Below are 17,231 nucleotides of genomic sequence, written 5' to 3' on the forward strand. Positions count from 1 at the left end.
TAAGCCCTACTTGATTAAAGCCCTGCCAGTCAGAAGAAAGCTGGTAGGAATGAGGAGATAAGCCAGCGGCTCTCTGATTTTTCCACCCTTGCTTCCTGCAGTGACACAAGAGACACAGACTGCCTCCTCCTTGCCCTTCTGGAAGCTTCCTTAATTGGACAAGAGAATCTTACAGCATAGGGCCATTTGAGATGGCTCCACTCCTCTAGGATGCTAGACATGGCAGCTGAAAGAAGAACAAAGTTGTTCAGAACTGACCAGGCCCAACTCAGAGGTCACTGAGCTGCTCTGGGTGGCTGTCAGACTCTCCAGAGATCTGCCTGAGCTTCAAGGCTTGTAGATTCTGAGTCCCTGAGCTTAATATAAGGAAGACTGCTGAGAGCATGGCCTATGGGCTGTAAGGCCTTCGGCAATCAGGGTGTCCACACGAGAGTTGTCTTTTGAATATGCTCAGTTTATTCACACAAGCATTCCTTATAATGCTAACATAAAGGCTAAATCCACATCTCACCAAGCTGGGAACAGTTGTTCGGCCAGAAATACTTCTGCCGGGTTCCACTGAGAAAATCTTCTTCCGTGAGGGCACTTCAGAAGCTCACAGACTTAACCCATGTCTGCTATGAAGTCCTTCGGTTGTGGCAGGCTGAGAGGATGGTGCTGATGGAGATCCAGGAGGTCCTTGAGAGCATAGGCCAATGGCTGGTGCTGATAGGTGGATTCGTGTAGGCCCAGCAACAGTGCCGGTAGACCAGTGGCCACTGAGCCCAGAGCCATACAGAGTCTTTTTTTTTTTTTTTTAAGATTTATTTATTTATTATGTATACAGTGTATGCATGCTTGCAGGCCAGAAGAGGGCACCAGATCTTATTACAGATGGTTGTGAGCCATCATGTGGTTGCTGGGAATTGAACTCAGGACCTCTGGAAGAGCAGCCAGTGCTCTTAACCTCTGAGCCATCTCTCCAGCCCCATACAGAGTCTTAAGTCTTCTTGCTGATGGGTATCAACTCAGAGGCTAGAGAAACCGTGTCTAGGGAACATGGCAGTGCAATCCGAGACCATTCCCGAAGTTCCAACTTTTGTATTAGTTCTTTGGGCAGAACCTTTGGGCTACCAGGCTGGTTCACCAGCATGTCAACACCACCTTGGGGTGAGTTCATTAGCATATCAAGGCCTGTCCTGGTGTAGGCTCTGTATCTGAGCTGTCCAGTGGCCTAAAGAGGCTTGCTTTTGAGGCCCAGCTCTTACCAGAGCTGCCTGCCAGCAAGCTCAGGCCTATTATTTCAAGTCACATATAAAGGCTTTTGAGTTACACAAAATGGTTTTTTACTTAAGTTCCTAACAAGGGCCCAAGATGTTTTTGCTTAATATTTGTTTAAAATTTCTAGATTAGTGATCTACTGAAATAAAAAATATTAATTCTGGAGATAAAGAATTACTAAGTTTTAAACTGCATAGGGTTCAGGAAAGTATGATGGCATCCCCGTACTGCTCTACTTCATCCTGCCTGGGATACGAGCTGTTTCACTGTCCAGCATCTCCATGCCCTGGATGGTACCCACCTATTGCCACTTAGGAGCAGTCTCAGTCATCAGGTTGACTGTTGGGGAGTGGTAATACATGTGTTCAAGAGACCTAGCTACATTCTCTAGCTAGTTACCATAGTAACTACCACAGCCTCACAGTGCCTACATCATCTCCTCGCTTCAGCCAACCACACTGGAATCTCACATCTTCAAGGGAGGTCATTTCAGAAGTTTTTTTGTTTTGTTTTATTTTTACTATGCCCATTACATACAAAGTGAGGGTTGGTCTGTCCTAGGAGGCATGGAATGTGTACACTAATTCATAGAGGACAGATGTAATCCATGTACTGTTCCAGGGATCTGCAGAATTGCCAGGAAGACTACCATTCTTCTATGAAGGCATTTACAATCTAGCTGGAGGGGAGAGGATCAGAAAACAAAAACAAAACAACAACAACAACAAAAACCTCACTGGTACACTGGAAAGTAACTCAATATTTCAAGAGCCCTGCATCAGAACGGGCACTAGAGATGTGCATTCTAGACTTCAGGGACCTCTGATGTCACTCAAGTCAAAGGTCTCATGCGCTTAGAGCAACAGAACAGACAAGTGTTTGATCAGTCATAGTCAAAGATTTATGAGATGGAAATTGGACTTGCCTACGTACTTGGATTATAAATTCTAATCTTCATCTGTAGTATGTATCACTATTTTCAGAAACAGGAAGTCATTATTTTTAAATGTGATTTGCAGAGATATTTTTATTTAAAAGCTGAAAATAAAATCACAAACAAAATACAGGTTGCTCTGCCGCATTTGCCGGTGGTGTGAGCCCTGCAGAAGCCAGCACTCTGGGTTTGAAGGGATGGAGTGAGGCTCACATAGCAGTTCGGGGCCTCAGTGGGGCCTCAGGATGCCCTCAAAGTGACTACTGACATTTCTGGAATGTCTGTTTTTCTATCTCTTATTGAAACACAAACCACTTTATTATTTTTTATTTTAGTTTAATTTGGTGTGTGTGTGTGTGTGTGTGTGTGTGTGTGTGTGTGTGTGTGTGGTGTGTGTGTGTGTTGGAGGGGATTTAATCAAGGATAACTTATATCTCCAGCCATTTTTTTTTTCACCTTTTATTTTGAGGCAAGGACTCACTGTTATCTAGGGTGGTCTTGAACTTGTGAACATTGTGCCCCAGCCTCCAGTTTAGCTGGGACCAAAGGCCTATGCCACAAAACCTGGCTTCACAGACCATTTTATAGAACAGCAATGTACTCACAGAGCAGCAGTCTGAGGAAAAGTGTGACGTGATGTGGCTAGGAGCCATCTTTCCTGCCTGGCTTTCCAGTGGCCCCACTGCTGATGAGAGGCTCCGCAGGTACATGCACTTGCTGCCAAGCCTGAAGATTCAAGTTTGATCCCAGAACCCCAGAACCCACGTGGTAGAAGAAGAGACTCAAGTCCCACAAGTTGTCCTCTGATCCGCCACACATGTGCACACACACACACACACACACACACACACACACACAAAATAATGTAAAGTTTTAAGAGGAATGTGCATTTTTATGATACCATAAATACCATTATATTTATTCAATGTATTAATTATACTAGAAAAGTTTTTAAGGACAAATACAATTTTTCTGAGATTTTTATTTAGTGTGTGTGTGTGTGTGTGTGCGCATGCACATATGTATCCATGCACAACATCACAGGCCTGACAAATACAATTTTTAAATGCAGTTACTAAACACTGTATGAACAGCTTATCATTGTACAAGTTACCCACCTCCTCTCATAGATTCTTGGGTCATGAGCCTTCCCTAGACAGGTGCTTCTTCACACAACAGAACTGCTCCTGAAGCATCATGCTTGTGTGAGGGAACTTAGGCCACTAAAGAGATCCTTCTGGGCCTCCTCATTCATTGAGAAATCTATTCCTAGTTACCCACACTTGGGAGGGTGGAAATCTTGCTTCTTAAGCATCAGCTTGCTCACAGATACGTTTCAAACATTCGTCCCATTTGGGGCTAAGCATATGGATATTAAGAAGGTGCATGGTTGGGGCTGGAGAGATGGCACAGAGATTAAGACCACTGGCTGCTCTTCCAGAGGTCCTGAGTTCAATTCCCAGCAACCACATGGTGACTCACAACCATCTGTAATGAGATCTGGTGCCCTCTTCTGGCTTGCAGGCATACATGCAGGCAGAACACTGTATACATGACAAATAAATAGATCTATTTAGAAGAAGAAGAAGGAGGAGGAGGAGGAGGAGGAGGAGGAGGAGGAGGAGGAGGAGGAGGAGGAGGAGGAGGAGGAGAAGGAGAAGGAGAGAGGATGGTGCCGGAGAGGCCACATGTACAAATTCAAATGGATGCATCCAGCCCTCCCCCACTTCCTGTTCCATCTCTTTGTTTCTGAACCATGCCAGGGGCTGATGGTCACTCCACTATGGGCCCCAGTTTCTTCTTTGAGCCAGGCTCATGGAAAGCACTGTGACGGGAAGACAGGGTGGGGTGAGGTGAGGTCACCGCGGAGAAGGGCGTCTCACTCAGGCTCCGAGTGGTACGAGAGTCTTCCACAGGTCCCTGTGTTCCAGAAGGATAACTGAGCAAACTATCTGCTGCCCTACCACTCCCTAGAAACCCTGGCATATGGGATAGGTTATCTTATTTCTCTTTGTGTGGCAGTGACCATAGCTGAGGCTGCAGAAGACTGGGGACAGCTTCCTCTTCCTGCTGCCAACGCTGATTGCTCAAAGCCTCCCCTTCATCCTTAGCCCCAGCTTGTTATTTCAGGGGGTAAGGTCTTCACTGTGAACACCCCTATAAAGTCCATCTCCCCTCTTAGTTTTGGGCACGCTCCTCTGGAGCTGAGGAAATAGGCTTCCCCATCTTCCTTTCACCTGGCTTTCTTCCAGAACCTTCTTCATCACCCCCTCTCCTGATTAATCCATGTTTGGCTGTATGCTCTCAAAAGGCTGCTTGGTGTTACAGAGGAGCCTGGGGCATCTTGGCCCAAGGCCTACCTGTGCCTGGCACCTACCTGCCTGTCTCTACCATAATGACTTTCCTCTTGGCATCTGGCACAGTTCTCATCTGTGATGCCTGTGCCGCTCCCACTCTGCTTTTCCTTCCCTCTAGGATATCCAGAACACTGCAGCTGTCCATCATCACACAGAGCTTTGTTCAGGGGAGTGCCTTGAGATGCTCTGTTAGGGCACTCAGCCAGGCTCACACCGCAGCTGTCTTCATCGCAGAATGTGTATCTCTGGGCAAGAAGGGACTCATTAAGAAGCCAGTTCATCCATCCCTCAGTCTTCTGCTTATCTCTTTTAGCCACTCCAGATGGTGAAACCTGTTTAAGACATTGAAACATGAGGTGCTGTGTCTGGTGTATTCACTTAGCACGCTGCCTTCCAGGTCCATCTGCTATGTGACAAATGCCAGACATCCTCTTTTTTTAAAGCTGAATTATGATCCAGTACATATCTCTCTATCACATATCTATGTGTGTGTGTGTGTGTGTGTGTGTATGTGTGTGTATTATACGTGTGTGTATCCTATATATGCAAGCATACATATGTATGATGTGTCCACTGATGGTCAACCAAGCCTGTTTGAATATTTTGGCTATTGTGACTAATAAGCTTGCAGTGAGCACAGGAATGCAGATGTCTTTAACCGGGTGTGATTTCATCTCTTTCAAGTCTAAACTGGGTGTGTTGGGGGGGGGGGGGGCTCTGTGTGTGAGAGGGTGTGGGGTGTGATTGTTCTGTTTTAATTCCTTTAGCGATCTGTACCTGTCTTCCATTATAATTGTATCAGCTACATTCTCCAAGTGATCCAGAGCCCCTTTCTCCTGCTACCATTCTCTCCTCTCTCTCTCTCTCTCTCTCTCTCTCTCTCTCTCTCTCTCTCTCTCTCTCTCCCCTGCCAGACACAGGGGAAAATAGCACACAATTTAACTTACATGTGGAATAGAAAAAGGAAGACAATCTACTGAGGTTAAAATACACTTGAGGTGAGAATGAAATTGTAGGTGCCCAGGTGAGTGGCAACAAGGAAGAGATTTATTAAAAATGCAGAAATAACATGCACGTACAATGAACAAGTTTGGATAGCTAACAAACAACATAAAGACAAAAGCCAATAACAGAATTGTGTCAGGAGTTTTGTTTAAAAAATGTATATGACAGTAACAACTGTCACACACACACACAAGTAACCACGTGTGATGGGTAGTTTCATCTGCTTCATCATAATAAGCATTTTATTCTCTACATGTATCCCATAATGTCATGGTGGAGCCCTCAAATATACATAATAAAAGTTATTTAACAAGGAAAAAAAGCACAACGAGGTTCCATAACCCTTACTCATCCTTTTTCATGAGAGACAAAACACAGAATGTACAAGAAGGGAAGGTTGTTAAACACTGACCCAAATGTGGAAAGGAAACACCCATCTCCTTTGTCCCCACACTGCATGGAGGGGAGCTGTGGGGCAGCATTCCTGTCTGCCTGGGAGACCTGCAGAAAGGACCTGATACCACCTCCTCCCGGCTGGTACCCTCCCCCAGCAGAACACATGTGTGCGAACAAGCAGAGAGACCAAGGAGATTCAGGTGGAAAGCCCAGTGTGCTGAAGCCAGCCAGTCAGCCAGGGTGCTGAAGCCAGCCAGTCAGCCAGTGTGTTTTTAAAACTCATTTGGACTTCAGCTGTGAGAGGCAGCATCTCTCAGATTGCCTTCATGTCCCCTGCATTTTCCTCCTGACACAGAATGTGGTTCCTGTTTCCTTTTCTTGTTTTAAATGGCCCCCACGTGTGATGTCATAGTTCGAATCTAAAGTCTCCCGTAAACTCATGTTTTTATCCCCTGGCTGCAGGACAGGTACTCTTTGGGAAAACTCAGAAACCTTGTGGAGGAAGAGTCAGGCAGGGAGAGGCAGGTCTCTAAGGGAAAGCCTTTGACTGCTGTAGTTCTGGCCACCCTCTCCTTCCTGGCCTGCCACCATGCCCCACGACAGGCTCCTGCTGTCATGAGTGAACTGTTGGGCTGCGGCAGCTTCTGCAGCATGCCTAAAACCCTCTGAGACCAGGGGCCGAATTAAGCCTTTCCTCCTTCAATCCTTCAAGGGGCTTCTCTCGTGTACTTTGCCACAGTTATGAAGAGGACATTAAGAATCACTGTCTTGTCACTTTGTTACAGGGAGCCCACCAGAGAGGACCACTAAGACACAGTTTACAGCCAGTTCAGTCTTTATTCCAGCTGACTGGGAATACACTCAGATATTTGGGACCCAAGTGTAGCTCCAAGTGTTCATGACAGAGTCTAAAAACTGAACAACTTTAGATTTCATAGAAAAGGTTAAATTAACTATTGTTTAGAGATTTAGAGGTAAGAGTTAAGGGGGCTGGAGAGATGTTCAGCTCTTAAGGGCACATGTGGCTCTTCAGGAGAACCTGGGTTAAGTTCCTAGCACCCACATAGACAGCTCTCAATCATCTAGAACTTCACCTTCAGGGGAATCTGACCTCTTCTGGCCTCTGTAGGCACCTGCATTCAGGTACACACACACACACACACACACACACACACACACACACACACACACATAAAAATAAATAAATAAGTATTAAAAAGAGTAAGAATTAAAATAATAATGTATAATTTCTACCTTTTACTTGAGCCGAGATGATAAAGAATACATGTTAATAAACATTATCATCTTAGTAAAGGTAAGATAGAAAAGATACACAAAGCCAGATGTGATGGTATACACCTGCAGCACACTGGAGGTTGAGGCAGGATGATCAAGAGTTTGAGGCCAGCACAAGCTACAATAATGAGCTCAATGCTTGCTTGGGCTACATAGCAAGTTCCTGTATGAAAAACAAAACAAAAATGAAAGAAAAAGAAATTGTGGTCAGATGTATGGTGGTACATACCTTTCATCAGCACTTGGGAGGCTGAGGCCGGCAGATTACTGTGAGCTCAAGTCCAGCTACAGTGAATACCAGGGCAGGCATAGTGGTATAGCAAGATCCTGAACAAAAAAGGAAGGGAGGGAGGGAGGGAGGGAGGGAGGGAGGGAGGGAGGGAGGGAAGGAACCAAAAAAGAAATCATGATTGTGTGAAGTTTAATCTTGATGACACACTGATTTGTGAGGTTTTGAATAGAGAAGATGGTTCAAGAGGATGCTGAGATGGATCCCTGGGGACTCGGGAGTTTATTGAAAGCATTATTAATACTATGAACAGCAGACAGAGGGGTGACAGCAGCGGGGGAGGGGACTTCAAGGAACATTCAGGCCCCACCACCAGCAACAGACAGCATGTGGGGTGTGTGAGGAGAATCAGAGCCCACATGGCAGGTAGTCCCTTTTCATACCTCTTTTAGTATGGAAGATGTTCTCAACAAAAGCCTGTAGCCAGGTTCTCTTATTCCAAGGCAGGTGGCAGGGGACAGAATGGAGAGCAGGATGTGGCACCATGAGGTGAGATTTCACAGCACCGGAAAGTCTGTTAGCTAGGGATTTACAGACATTGTCCAAATAGGGTTCCTGTCAGGATCTGTGAGAGGAGGCCTGAAAAGAGGCCAGATTCTAACATCACACTCTTAAACAAAAATCTGAATAACACAGAAAAGCAAACAACTTGGGTAGGAGCAGAAAACATAAAATAGTTAGGATAAGTCCAAATAGATAAGACATCGCCCCAAATGTAAATGGTCCAACTTCACTTTTCAGTAGAGGCAGAATGTCTACTTGTGTTTTCTCAATCAGGCTACACCCTGTGTCTATAAAAGTCATGCCTAAAACAAAGCGACCTTGAAAGATTGGAAAAAAAGAGATGTCATTCAAGTAGCACAGAAAGACTTGCATGGTGGTGTCAAATTTTAGCAAAATATATAATTGATACTAAAAATATTAACAAGGATAAAGAAGAATGATGCAGTCTTTAAGGGAATGTTTCACCAACATCTGATGATACTTACCAACATAATCTTGAAGCACATTGGACAACAATTCATAGGACTGGAGGAGAAATTAAAACCACAACTGTCATCCAAGATTTTAGATCAGATGGTGTAGATTAAGAAGGCTCAAAATTGATAGGAATATGGAAGAGTTATAGAATATTAAAGAGACCAGCTGCCAAATCATGTTTAAAATCTAACCTCTGGCAGGAGTTCAGCAAAGGCGCTCCTACTGTGATTTCGACACTCTGTGTCAACATCCTTTCCTCTTACCGCTTCCCTATGACCAACCACACGGCGATTGCTACTGGGAAATGATTCCATCGCAGGGAGAGGGATGCAGACATATAGACAAGCCTTGCCAAAGGATAAGAGATTCATAAAAATACAAAAAAAAACAAAAAACAAAAAAAAACAGTCAGCCCTTGACTTTTTATCATACAATCATCTTGAAAAAAATGGTTTAGGAAACAAAAAGGCCACTGATGTCCCCCGAAAATCACACCCCACCCCAGGACTTATGGCTTGTGATTGATGCGCTGACCGCTCTTCCTGGGGTAAGTAAGGGTTCCTGTATAGAACTTTTATGGGAACTTGAAGAATCAAACATTCAAGACAGGGTTGAAATTCACAAGAGAATGTCTGCCTTGCCTATAAAAGCATCCAGCTGATGTGATTCTCCACTGCCCTTCCCACCAAAGCTCTAACCAGGAACTCTTAATGTCCTGACTATGCTTACACGTCCACATCAGTCTCAGACTCAACTGCACACTAAGCTCTTAACTCTTCCCTGAACAAAAATCACAAAAAAGTCTTTCTCTCTCCGAGTCAAATGTACTGATTTGTTCAACAAGCTTTTGATGGGTACTGCATTAGCAACATATGTTTTATTATAATGAAAATGTATTGTAGGTGTTAGTCCAGATCCACTGACACTCTTGAGAAGAGATCACAACACATTAAGGTGCCAGAGCTCAACCTCAGAACCATGATGCCAGGGTCTCACCATCCTCATACCCATTACAGAACTTCGTAACATGTGGAGCTTTGCTTTAGTCTAAAATAGTTCAGATGCATATTAACTTACACGGTTCATTTAGTAAGAACATTGAAAGTGCCTGCTCCATGCCAAGTTCTTGGTCAGATGTTAGGAGTCAAAAAGAAGTCGGACAGTGGTGGTGCACACCTTTAATCCCAGCACTTGGGAGGCAGAGGCAGGTGAATCTCTGAATTTAAGACCAACCTGGTCTACAGAGTTCCAGAACAGCCAGGGCTACACCAAGAAACCCTGTCTCAAAAAAAAAAAAAATTAGAGAAAAGGAATAAAATAAGGTCCATAAGAACTTATAGTACAATGATGGAGGGCTGATGAGAAGGTAATTACATGGCAGAGCAACGCAGTAAGTCAGCCAAGCAGGTGATAAGAGCATCAAGGAGAGGCCCTCGCTGGAGGAAGTAGCACAAAAATATGGACATTAAGTCATAAAAGTAATCATGAGAAAAAAGCAGGCAGTGTGGGAGGCAAGGGCAGAAGGGAGGGTGAAGAGGGCTCAGAGCAGGACTGGCATGCCCAGGGGCCATGAGGACAAGAGCAAGCACTACACACTGTGAAAACTAAGAACACAGCACAAGGCAGGGGCTGGGAGGAAGTGAGGAGTGGGAGATGGGACAGCAGTGGCAAGTAAGGGTCAGACATTAGCCTTCTGGTACACAGACAGCAGCCTTGTACACATGGGTGAACAAGTAGACACATGCCTGGCTAAACAGGAGACTATAGTTAGCAACAACGTAAATTCCTCATCATCTGAAGGACTGGAAGAGCCATTTTGCTTTGTCTTTCTTTGGAATTTGAGTCAATGTTGCCCTTTGCATCAAACTCACCTTCCAGAACCTTCAATGCCTACGGCCTACAAGGTAGATTCCTATATTTGAAATTCAAGGCCTTCTACCAGCTACATTTAACCTACCTGCCTGTCCATGAGCTTTCTGTCCCAACCAAACTGCACCCCAGTAGTAAGACTGACACCCTCCAACTCTTTGCAGCAGCCCACCTACCCTTCTGCAGCACAGCTTCCCAGAGACAGCCCAGGAACACGGCACTGGGCAAATGGGAAAGTGTGTCTTCTTGCCATGAAGTGCAAATTAAAACCACAGCCAGGCGGTGGTGGCGCACGCCTTTAATCCCAGCACTCAGGAGGCAGAGCCAGGTGGATCTCTGTGAGTTCGAGGCCATCCTGGGCTACAGAGTGAGTTCCAGGAAAGGCGCCAAAGCTACACAGAGAAACCCTGTCTCAAAAAACCAAAAAAAAAACAAAACAAAAAACAAACCCCCCCACACACACACACACAACAGGATATTACTAACCCTTGAGAACCATGATTCTACGGTCTCACTGTCCTCATGTTGGCTTTGTCCATCTTCTTTCATTTATTTCTCATCTCCTGAGCTGAACTGCTAGCTCCTGGGGTGGGAAATATACTCACAAAGGACCACTATATATTCAAAGTGGGCCAGAAGCTGAGTTCTTCCTTATCACTGTTCAAGGGAGACCCAAGGAGCTAGAGAATACCAAAGCCCACACCAAACAGGGCATCTTGATGAGATGAAAGCTTACTTCCTCACTCTGAAGGCAGACAGGCTCATACCTGTCCACCCACTGCCAAGATCATCTCCCCACCCCACAATGAACTCCATTGTCCACAAAATTCTAGATCACTGAAGAGCCAGATGTGAGGAAGATTTACCCCTGAAAGAGTCCATGTAAGTGTCCAGGGACTTCTCCCATTGCTCTATGGACTTTGACATCATTTGAACCTATGGCTGTCATGTAAAACACACTTATAAACACAATGAATATCTTTTTCAAATTTTGAAACAACCAGGAAGCACATAAAAATGACACTCCAGCTGGACTGTGTGTCCTTTTCTATCTTCCTGAACACTTTAGGGCTTAGGCAGGTTCCAGGGAGACAGGCTAAGCTGGGTACCAACAGAATTCAAAACACTGATTAAAAAACACCAGTATGCAGGTACATAGCGTGTGCTAAGACAAAGACAGACAAGCATTACAGGCAGCAGACACTAGTCAAGACAGACACATGGAAGTTCTTCATCCTGCCCTCAAAAAAAAAAAAAAAACCTGATTTCTTGGAACAAAAAAAAGCAGACAAAGGATGAAGTTTTGATTTGGGGGGTACAACTTCTAAGGAGGAATCCATTCTCATTAATGTGCCTCTATGGGAAAGAAGTGGAAGTAACATAGGGTGGATACCCCTGAGAAAAAGATCCTACACATTCTGGGAAGATATTTTCTCTCCAGTCCAGAGTTCCCAGGGAGGGAAGCTGCAGAGGTACATACAAAAGCCATCTTGTCCCCACAAGTTCAGGTGACTTGTAGGGACATCTGAGGCTATCCAGGATGGCAGAGAGGGTGCATGCCGAGAAGCCCCTTCCATAGTTCCCATGTACAATCCCTGGACAATTCCAGTTGATGGTACAGCCATAGCAGCCCCCAACCTGTCTGTTGATCTATCTTCGCAGACCAGTCCAGACTAGCTTCTCAGCGGTAGCAGTCTCCTCACTAGCCCGCTGTCCGCCCTCACAGCAGCCTCAACGGTCCTTCTTTCTTATTGTGCACCATGGACTGTGTAAACAAACAAGCAGACAAAAAAAACACAACACTTAATTTGCATTGACTATACATGGTGGGATGGCTAATAAAGCTAATACATATATGCTGCCTTGTACCTACTGTTCTGTAGTATGAATGTTTTAGAATCTGTACACCAATTTTCAATAATACAATGCATTGTTACTAACTAGATCCCATGTTGGCCACATTGTTGAACTTGTGCCTTCTGCATAAATGAAATCCTATACCCTTACTCCAACATCTTCCAATCCACAGGTGGCGGCAAACACCATTCTACTCTGTATTTTTATGAGTTCATTTTTATTTATTTTACTTGTTACCATTTTCATTTGTTTGTTTGTTTGTTTGTTTGGTTGGTTGGTTGGTTGGTTGACTTTGGTTATTTTGAGACAGGGTCTCACTATATAGCTAGCAAGGCCAGGCTAGCTTCAAATCTATAATCCTACCTCAAGACTGCTTTGGCTATTTGGGAATCTTTTATAGTTCCATATACATTTTAGTAGTTTTTCTATTTAAGTGGAAAGTGTCACTGGGATTTGATGTGATTGCATTGAATCTATAGATTGCTTTGTATAGCATGGATGTTTTATCTTAATTCTTCCCATCCATGAACATAATATGCTTTTCCATTTATTTATTTCTCCTTCAATTTCATTTATCCATGTATCTATAGTTCTTCCATTTCTTTGGTAAAAACTAAGCCCAAGTGGGGTTTTTGCTTTCCTAGCTGTTGCAGTTAGGCTTGTTCTTTATAGAAGAGCTCATCATTGGCCGATTAAATAACTGCTGATCTTCGCATGTTGATTGCTGTGGTTCGAGAGTGACGTGTTCATGACAGGTTGGTGTGTTTGGAAATTAGATCTTCAGATGGTGGCACTGCTTGGGACAGTCTGGGAACTTTAGGAGACATAGCTCCTAGCTGGTGTATGTAGATCACTAGAAGTAGACCTTGAGGGTTATAGCCTACCCCCACTACCAGCTGAACTCTGTTTCCTAATCAGCCAAGGTATGGGCAGGTCATGCTGCAAGCTCCCACCACCACAAACTGAACCACTGAGGCCGCCATGCCTTTCCCTCCATGACGGACCATATCCCGTGAACTGAGTCAGAATAACGCTGCTTATATCAGATACTTGGTTCCAATGATAACAAGAAAGTAACTGGTACATGGACGTTACAGTTTTAACCAAGAAACAAACAATAAACCATGGTTTCTGAAAATTCCATTAAAGCAAAATTGACCATAATAATCATAAAGGAAACATTTGTGGTATTAGCCATGTCAGCTTCATTAGAATTGATATGGACTTTGGGAAGTATATTGTTTGGCTTGATAATCGATACGAACTTACAATTTTTTACTCTTTTCTATAGCGATTAGTCAAAAGCATTCCATCAGTGTTAGGTCCTTTCTACTCCGTGGAAGTGCAGGCTAATGGTTGGTCCCTGGGTTTCTCCCACAGAACATCAGTCTAAGACTCAGGGGGCTTCATTTCCTCCATAAATATTTACTGTGGCTGCTGCATGCTAAGTTCTGTGAAGAGATCAAAGAACATGGGATTCTTCCCTCCTGAGTCTTCTGGACTACCAAAGGATAACTTAAACAAGCAAACACATTTAAAAAATAATAGGACTGCATCAATGCCCTCCTTTAGCCTGCCTTGTTAAATTCACCCAAGAAACGTGTTCAATGACCAACAGAAAGTGAGTTCTTGAGAATTTCATCCATCCCTTCCTTAAAGGGGTCCCTAGGCTAGCTTGTCTATCCTTGACTGCAAGATGCTTCTCATTTGAGTTATTAGCTGTAAGACAGTTCTCATCATTTTGGGTATCCTAATCTGAGAAGCCAAACCTTTCACTGCCAAGAGATACTCCCCCTCTCAGAGAACCTGGATTATGACCTGAAGGAAAGAATTGTGGCCCAAGAAAAATGACTGGGGTCAGCCTGCTGCCCGTATGGTGTGATTTTTGCATCTCATGGATTTTCATGCATGATGTTAGTGTTCCATTATTGATTTCAAGAGCTGGGGCTTCCTAGACATGGTCCAACAGACATATGGGCTTTGGGGTTCCATGAATGCTTAAGATGAAGGAAATGTGTGTGTCCTAAGTATAGAGTTGGGCTTTTCTCCTCTTCCAGTTTAACTAGGCAGCACGAGTAGAGACCCACGTGCAGACACAGCTAAGTGAATCCATCCATGTTCTGCAGTCATGTCACCTACAGAATGGCATTTGACACCCCTGGGGAGAAACAAACACCAATAAGAAATAACATGCTTTCTTGGGCTCCATGCCTGGTGTTGCGAGTGATAGCTGGATTATCTCATGTATTGTTCCAATAGCTTAGAGGATAAGCACAGATGTTATCACATCCACTTAACAAGAGAAGAAACAGACACTGAGAGAAGTGAAGGGACATCTGAGCCCATGGCACGGCTCAGATTCAAACCCAGTAGTTAAGCGGGGTTTCCCCAGCCAGATGTACTTGCCATCTCTCACCCTAGGGTTCCAAAGAGCCTAGCTACCCCCTTTTACCATTCAAACCAAGTCCAAGGTACCAGAAAGCCTCACAAGTGTGTCTCTGGCAATTTGACAATAAATAAATAAGGAAATCTAGACAGGCTCCCAAGAGCTCTCTCTGCCAGCAGCATGGAAGCATGGTGTGTGCTTACGTCAGAGAACCTTTGTGCATCTTAATTACAGTTGAGCAGAGAGACACAATGGTCTCTGGCAACGCCTTTCTGATCCAGCTACTTACTGTGGTCTGTTCAAAGACGAGAACCCAAGTTCTCCATTGCCTGTCAAGATGGCTTTGCCAAAGTTTATAATTAAAGCTTACTTACCTATAATCTAGGCTGAGCCAAATACAGCACGATAGGCCCCAGGCAACTGTAGGCAGGAGACTGGCCAACAAGATGATTTCCATACCTTGTGTAGTTGATCTATTCCTAAACACGAAGTGCAACCGTGGGTTCCTGGGAGGGTTTTGTTGTTCTTCATTTTGCTTTTCTTTCAGTTTTGTTTTTCTTTCGTTAGTTGATTTGCCTTTTTGACACAGAGCACTTTGATAAATCTGTATTTCAAGCTGAAGCTGAACTCACAGCAATCCTCCTGCCTCAGCCTCCCAAGTGCTGAGATTACAGATGTGAGTCACCATGGCCTGCTCATCACCATCAGTTTTGCAGTGCTGGGAAGGAATCCAGAGTCCTTGGTACACTTGACAACTACTTTAGTCACTGCTACACCAGGGCCCAAAGCCCTGCTTCAAATGCGTCTAAAGGGCCAGATTGATCAGCTGTCATCTCCAATGAATAAGGACGGAGCTTGGGTACAGAACGTGTTTTTGTAGAATCCACACAATTCCATGATTGTGCTGGCCCATTTTACAGATGAGGTAGAGTTGGGGAAAACTATGCAGTGGAACATAGTGAAGGACCCAAGCCAGGATCTAACCTTGATTCTCATTGTCCCGAACTTCCTACATCCTTCTGCCACCTACTGAGATGAGAGCCTTTGATGTACGACCATTACAGTCCCTAGTTTATCCCGCTTAACGACTTACTCTTGCAAAGGCATATTCAGAATACTGATATAGGAAATATACTTTAATTCTAGATTTTCAATTGGAGCATATGCAGTGTGGATCCACATCTAGAAAGGACTGAATACAGCATCACGTGCGACTCAAGTCCTCACTCAAACATGGGCCTAGGGGTCCAGCTGCCACTCCCCGAGAGCTACATAACTCTAGCTGTTGAGTTGATTTCCTTTGCATAGAAATGATCATGGAAACTTGTCCCAATTGTCATCCCATGTGGGGACAACTCTAGTTCACATCTTTTCATTTACTTGTTTTATTTATTGTAAGATTTAATCTATTGTTATTGATGTTGTTGGTGATGGTAATAGTAGCACTAATATCAGCAGTAGTGTGTGTGTGTGCATGCAGATGCATGCATGCTACCATATGCATGTGGAGGACAAATTTTGGAACTCAGTTGTCTCCTTCTACAAGGTGGACGCAGGGGTGGCATGCAGGTCCTCAGTCTTGCATGGCAAATATTTCACCTGCTGAGCTTCTTGCTGCCCTTCTAATGTCCGTCCCTACACTGCAGTTAATCATTCACAAGGTCCCTCACAATTTGAATGGTGCCAGTAAAGCACAGTAAAAAATAACCCATCAAGAAGATTAGCTTCATTCAGATTATGTTATAAAATAACTGCATTGCTGGCCCAGAGGTTATCAAGCACTAGGGCTCTGTAGAAACATCCTGTACAAGAGCTACTTTACTGTTATGAATAGATTTGGTTCCAAAAGCTTTCTAGGCAAAGTCCACCACCCTCCACTTTTTCCATCAGCTCCTAAATGCTCCACATTATCATGCAGTAAATGGAATGTTACATAAAACAAGGTGTGACATGTAGAACAGAAGTCGAGATAAACTCTAATTTCCCGACACTGGTGTACGATTGAGATTCCATAAAATACTTACCGTCATTACTTCTAATAATTAATAGAGAGGAACTAGGAGATAACTGTTATCCAGACTGTTATGTACTCTGGACAAACTTAACTGGAGATTAACCACAAGTTGCTTTGGTCTGTGTCTACAAAGGCCGTAAACTTTGTGCTTTATTGATTAAGCTCATAAAACTATTATAATAGTTAATATTTGGGGAGAACCTTTCACCTGATAAGGAAAAAACAATTATCCTGTCCCAAAATCTTGTATGACATCAGAATCAAAGGATCTGACTGAGATGGATTTAAGATCCATTAGGCATAGGGGTACACATCTTTAATCCCAGCACTTGGGAATCAGAGGCAAAAAGTTCTCTGAAAGTTGAGTTCTAGGCCAGCCTGGTCTACATAGTGAGTTGTAGGACAGCCAGGGCTACATAGTGAGACTCTGTCTCAGTAAGTAAGTAAGTAAGTAAATAAATAAATAAATAAATAAATAAATAAATAAATAAATAAATAAAATAATCCTAATGTGGGAGCTGGTAAGATGGCTCAGAAGTTAAGAGTACTGCCTACTCAGAACCCAGAAACAATCTAGATGCCCCTCA

General features: G+C 43.9%; 1 long non-coding RNA gene across 2 annotated transcripts; it reads right to left on the reverse strand.

Annotated features, from left to right (window-relative positions):
* Positions 1 to 4,689: 4,689 nt before the first annotated feature.
* On the reverse strand, positions 4,690 to 11,208 carry LOC131899207 (uncharacterized). 2 transcript variants are annotated; one of them, XR_009376070.1, is made up of 4 exons: positions 11,124 to 11,208; positions 7,921 to 8,116; positions 7,478 to 7,575; positions 4,690 to 4,883 (listed from the first exon to the last, which is right to left on the reverse strand). It is a non-coding gene; the product is annotated as an uncharacterized LOC131899207 (long non-coding RNA). The 2 variants fall into 2 exon arrangements; XR_009376069.1 differs by having other exon boundaries at positions 10,874 to 11,173.
* Between the last annotated feature and the right edge of the window lie 6,023 nt (positions 11,209 to 17,231).

Source organism: Peromyscus eremicus, chromosome 1 (assembly GCF_949786415.1).
Source record: "Peromyscus eremicus chromosome 1, PerEre_H2_v1, whole genome shotgun sequence".
NCBI classification, from domain to species: Eukaryota; Metazoa; Chordata; class Mammalia; order Rodentia; family Cricetidae; genus Peromyscus; species Peromyscus eremicus.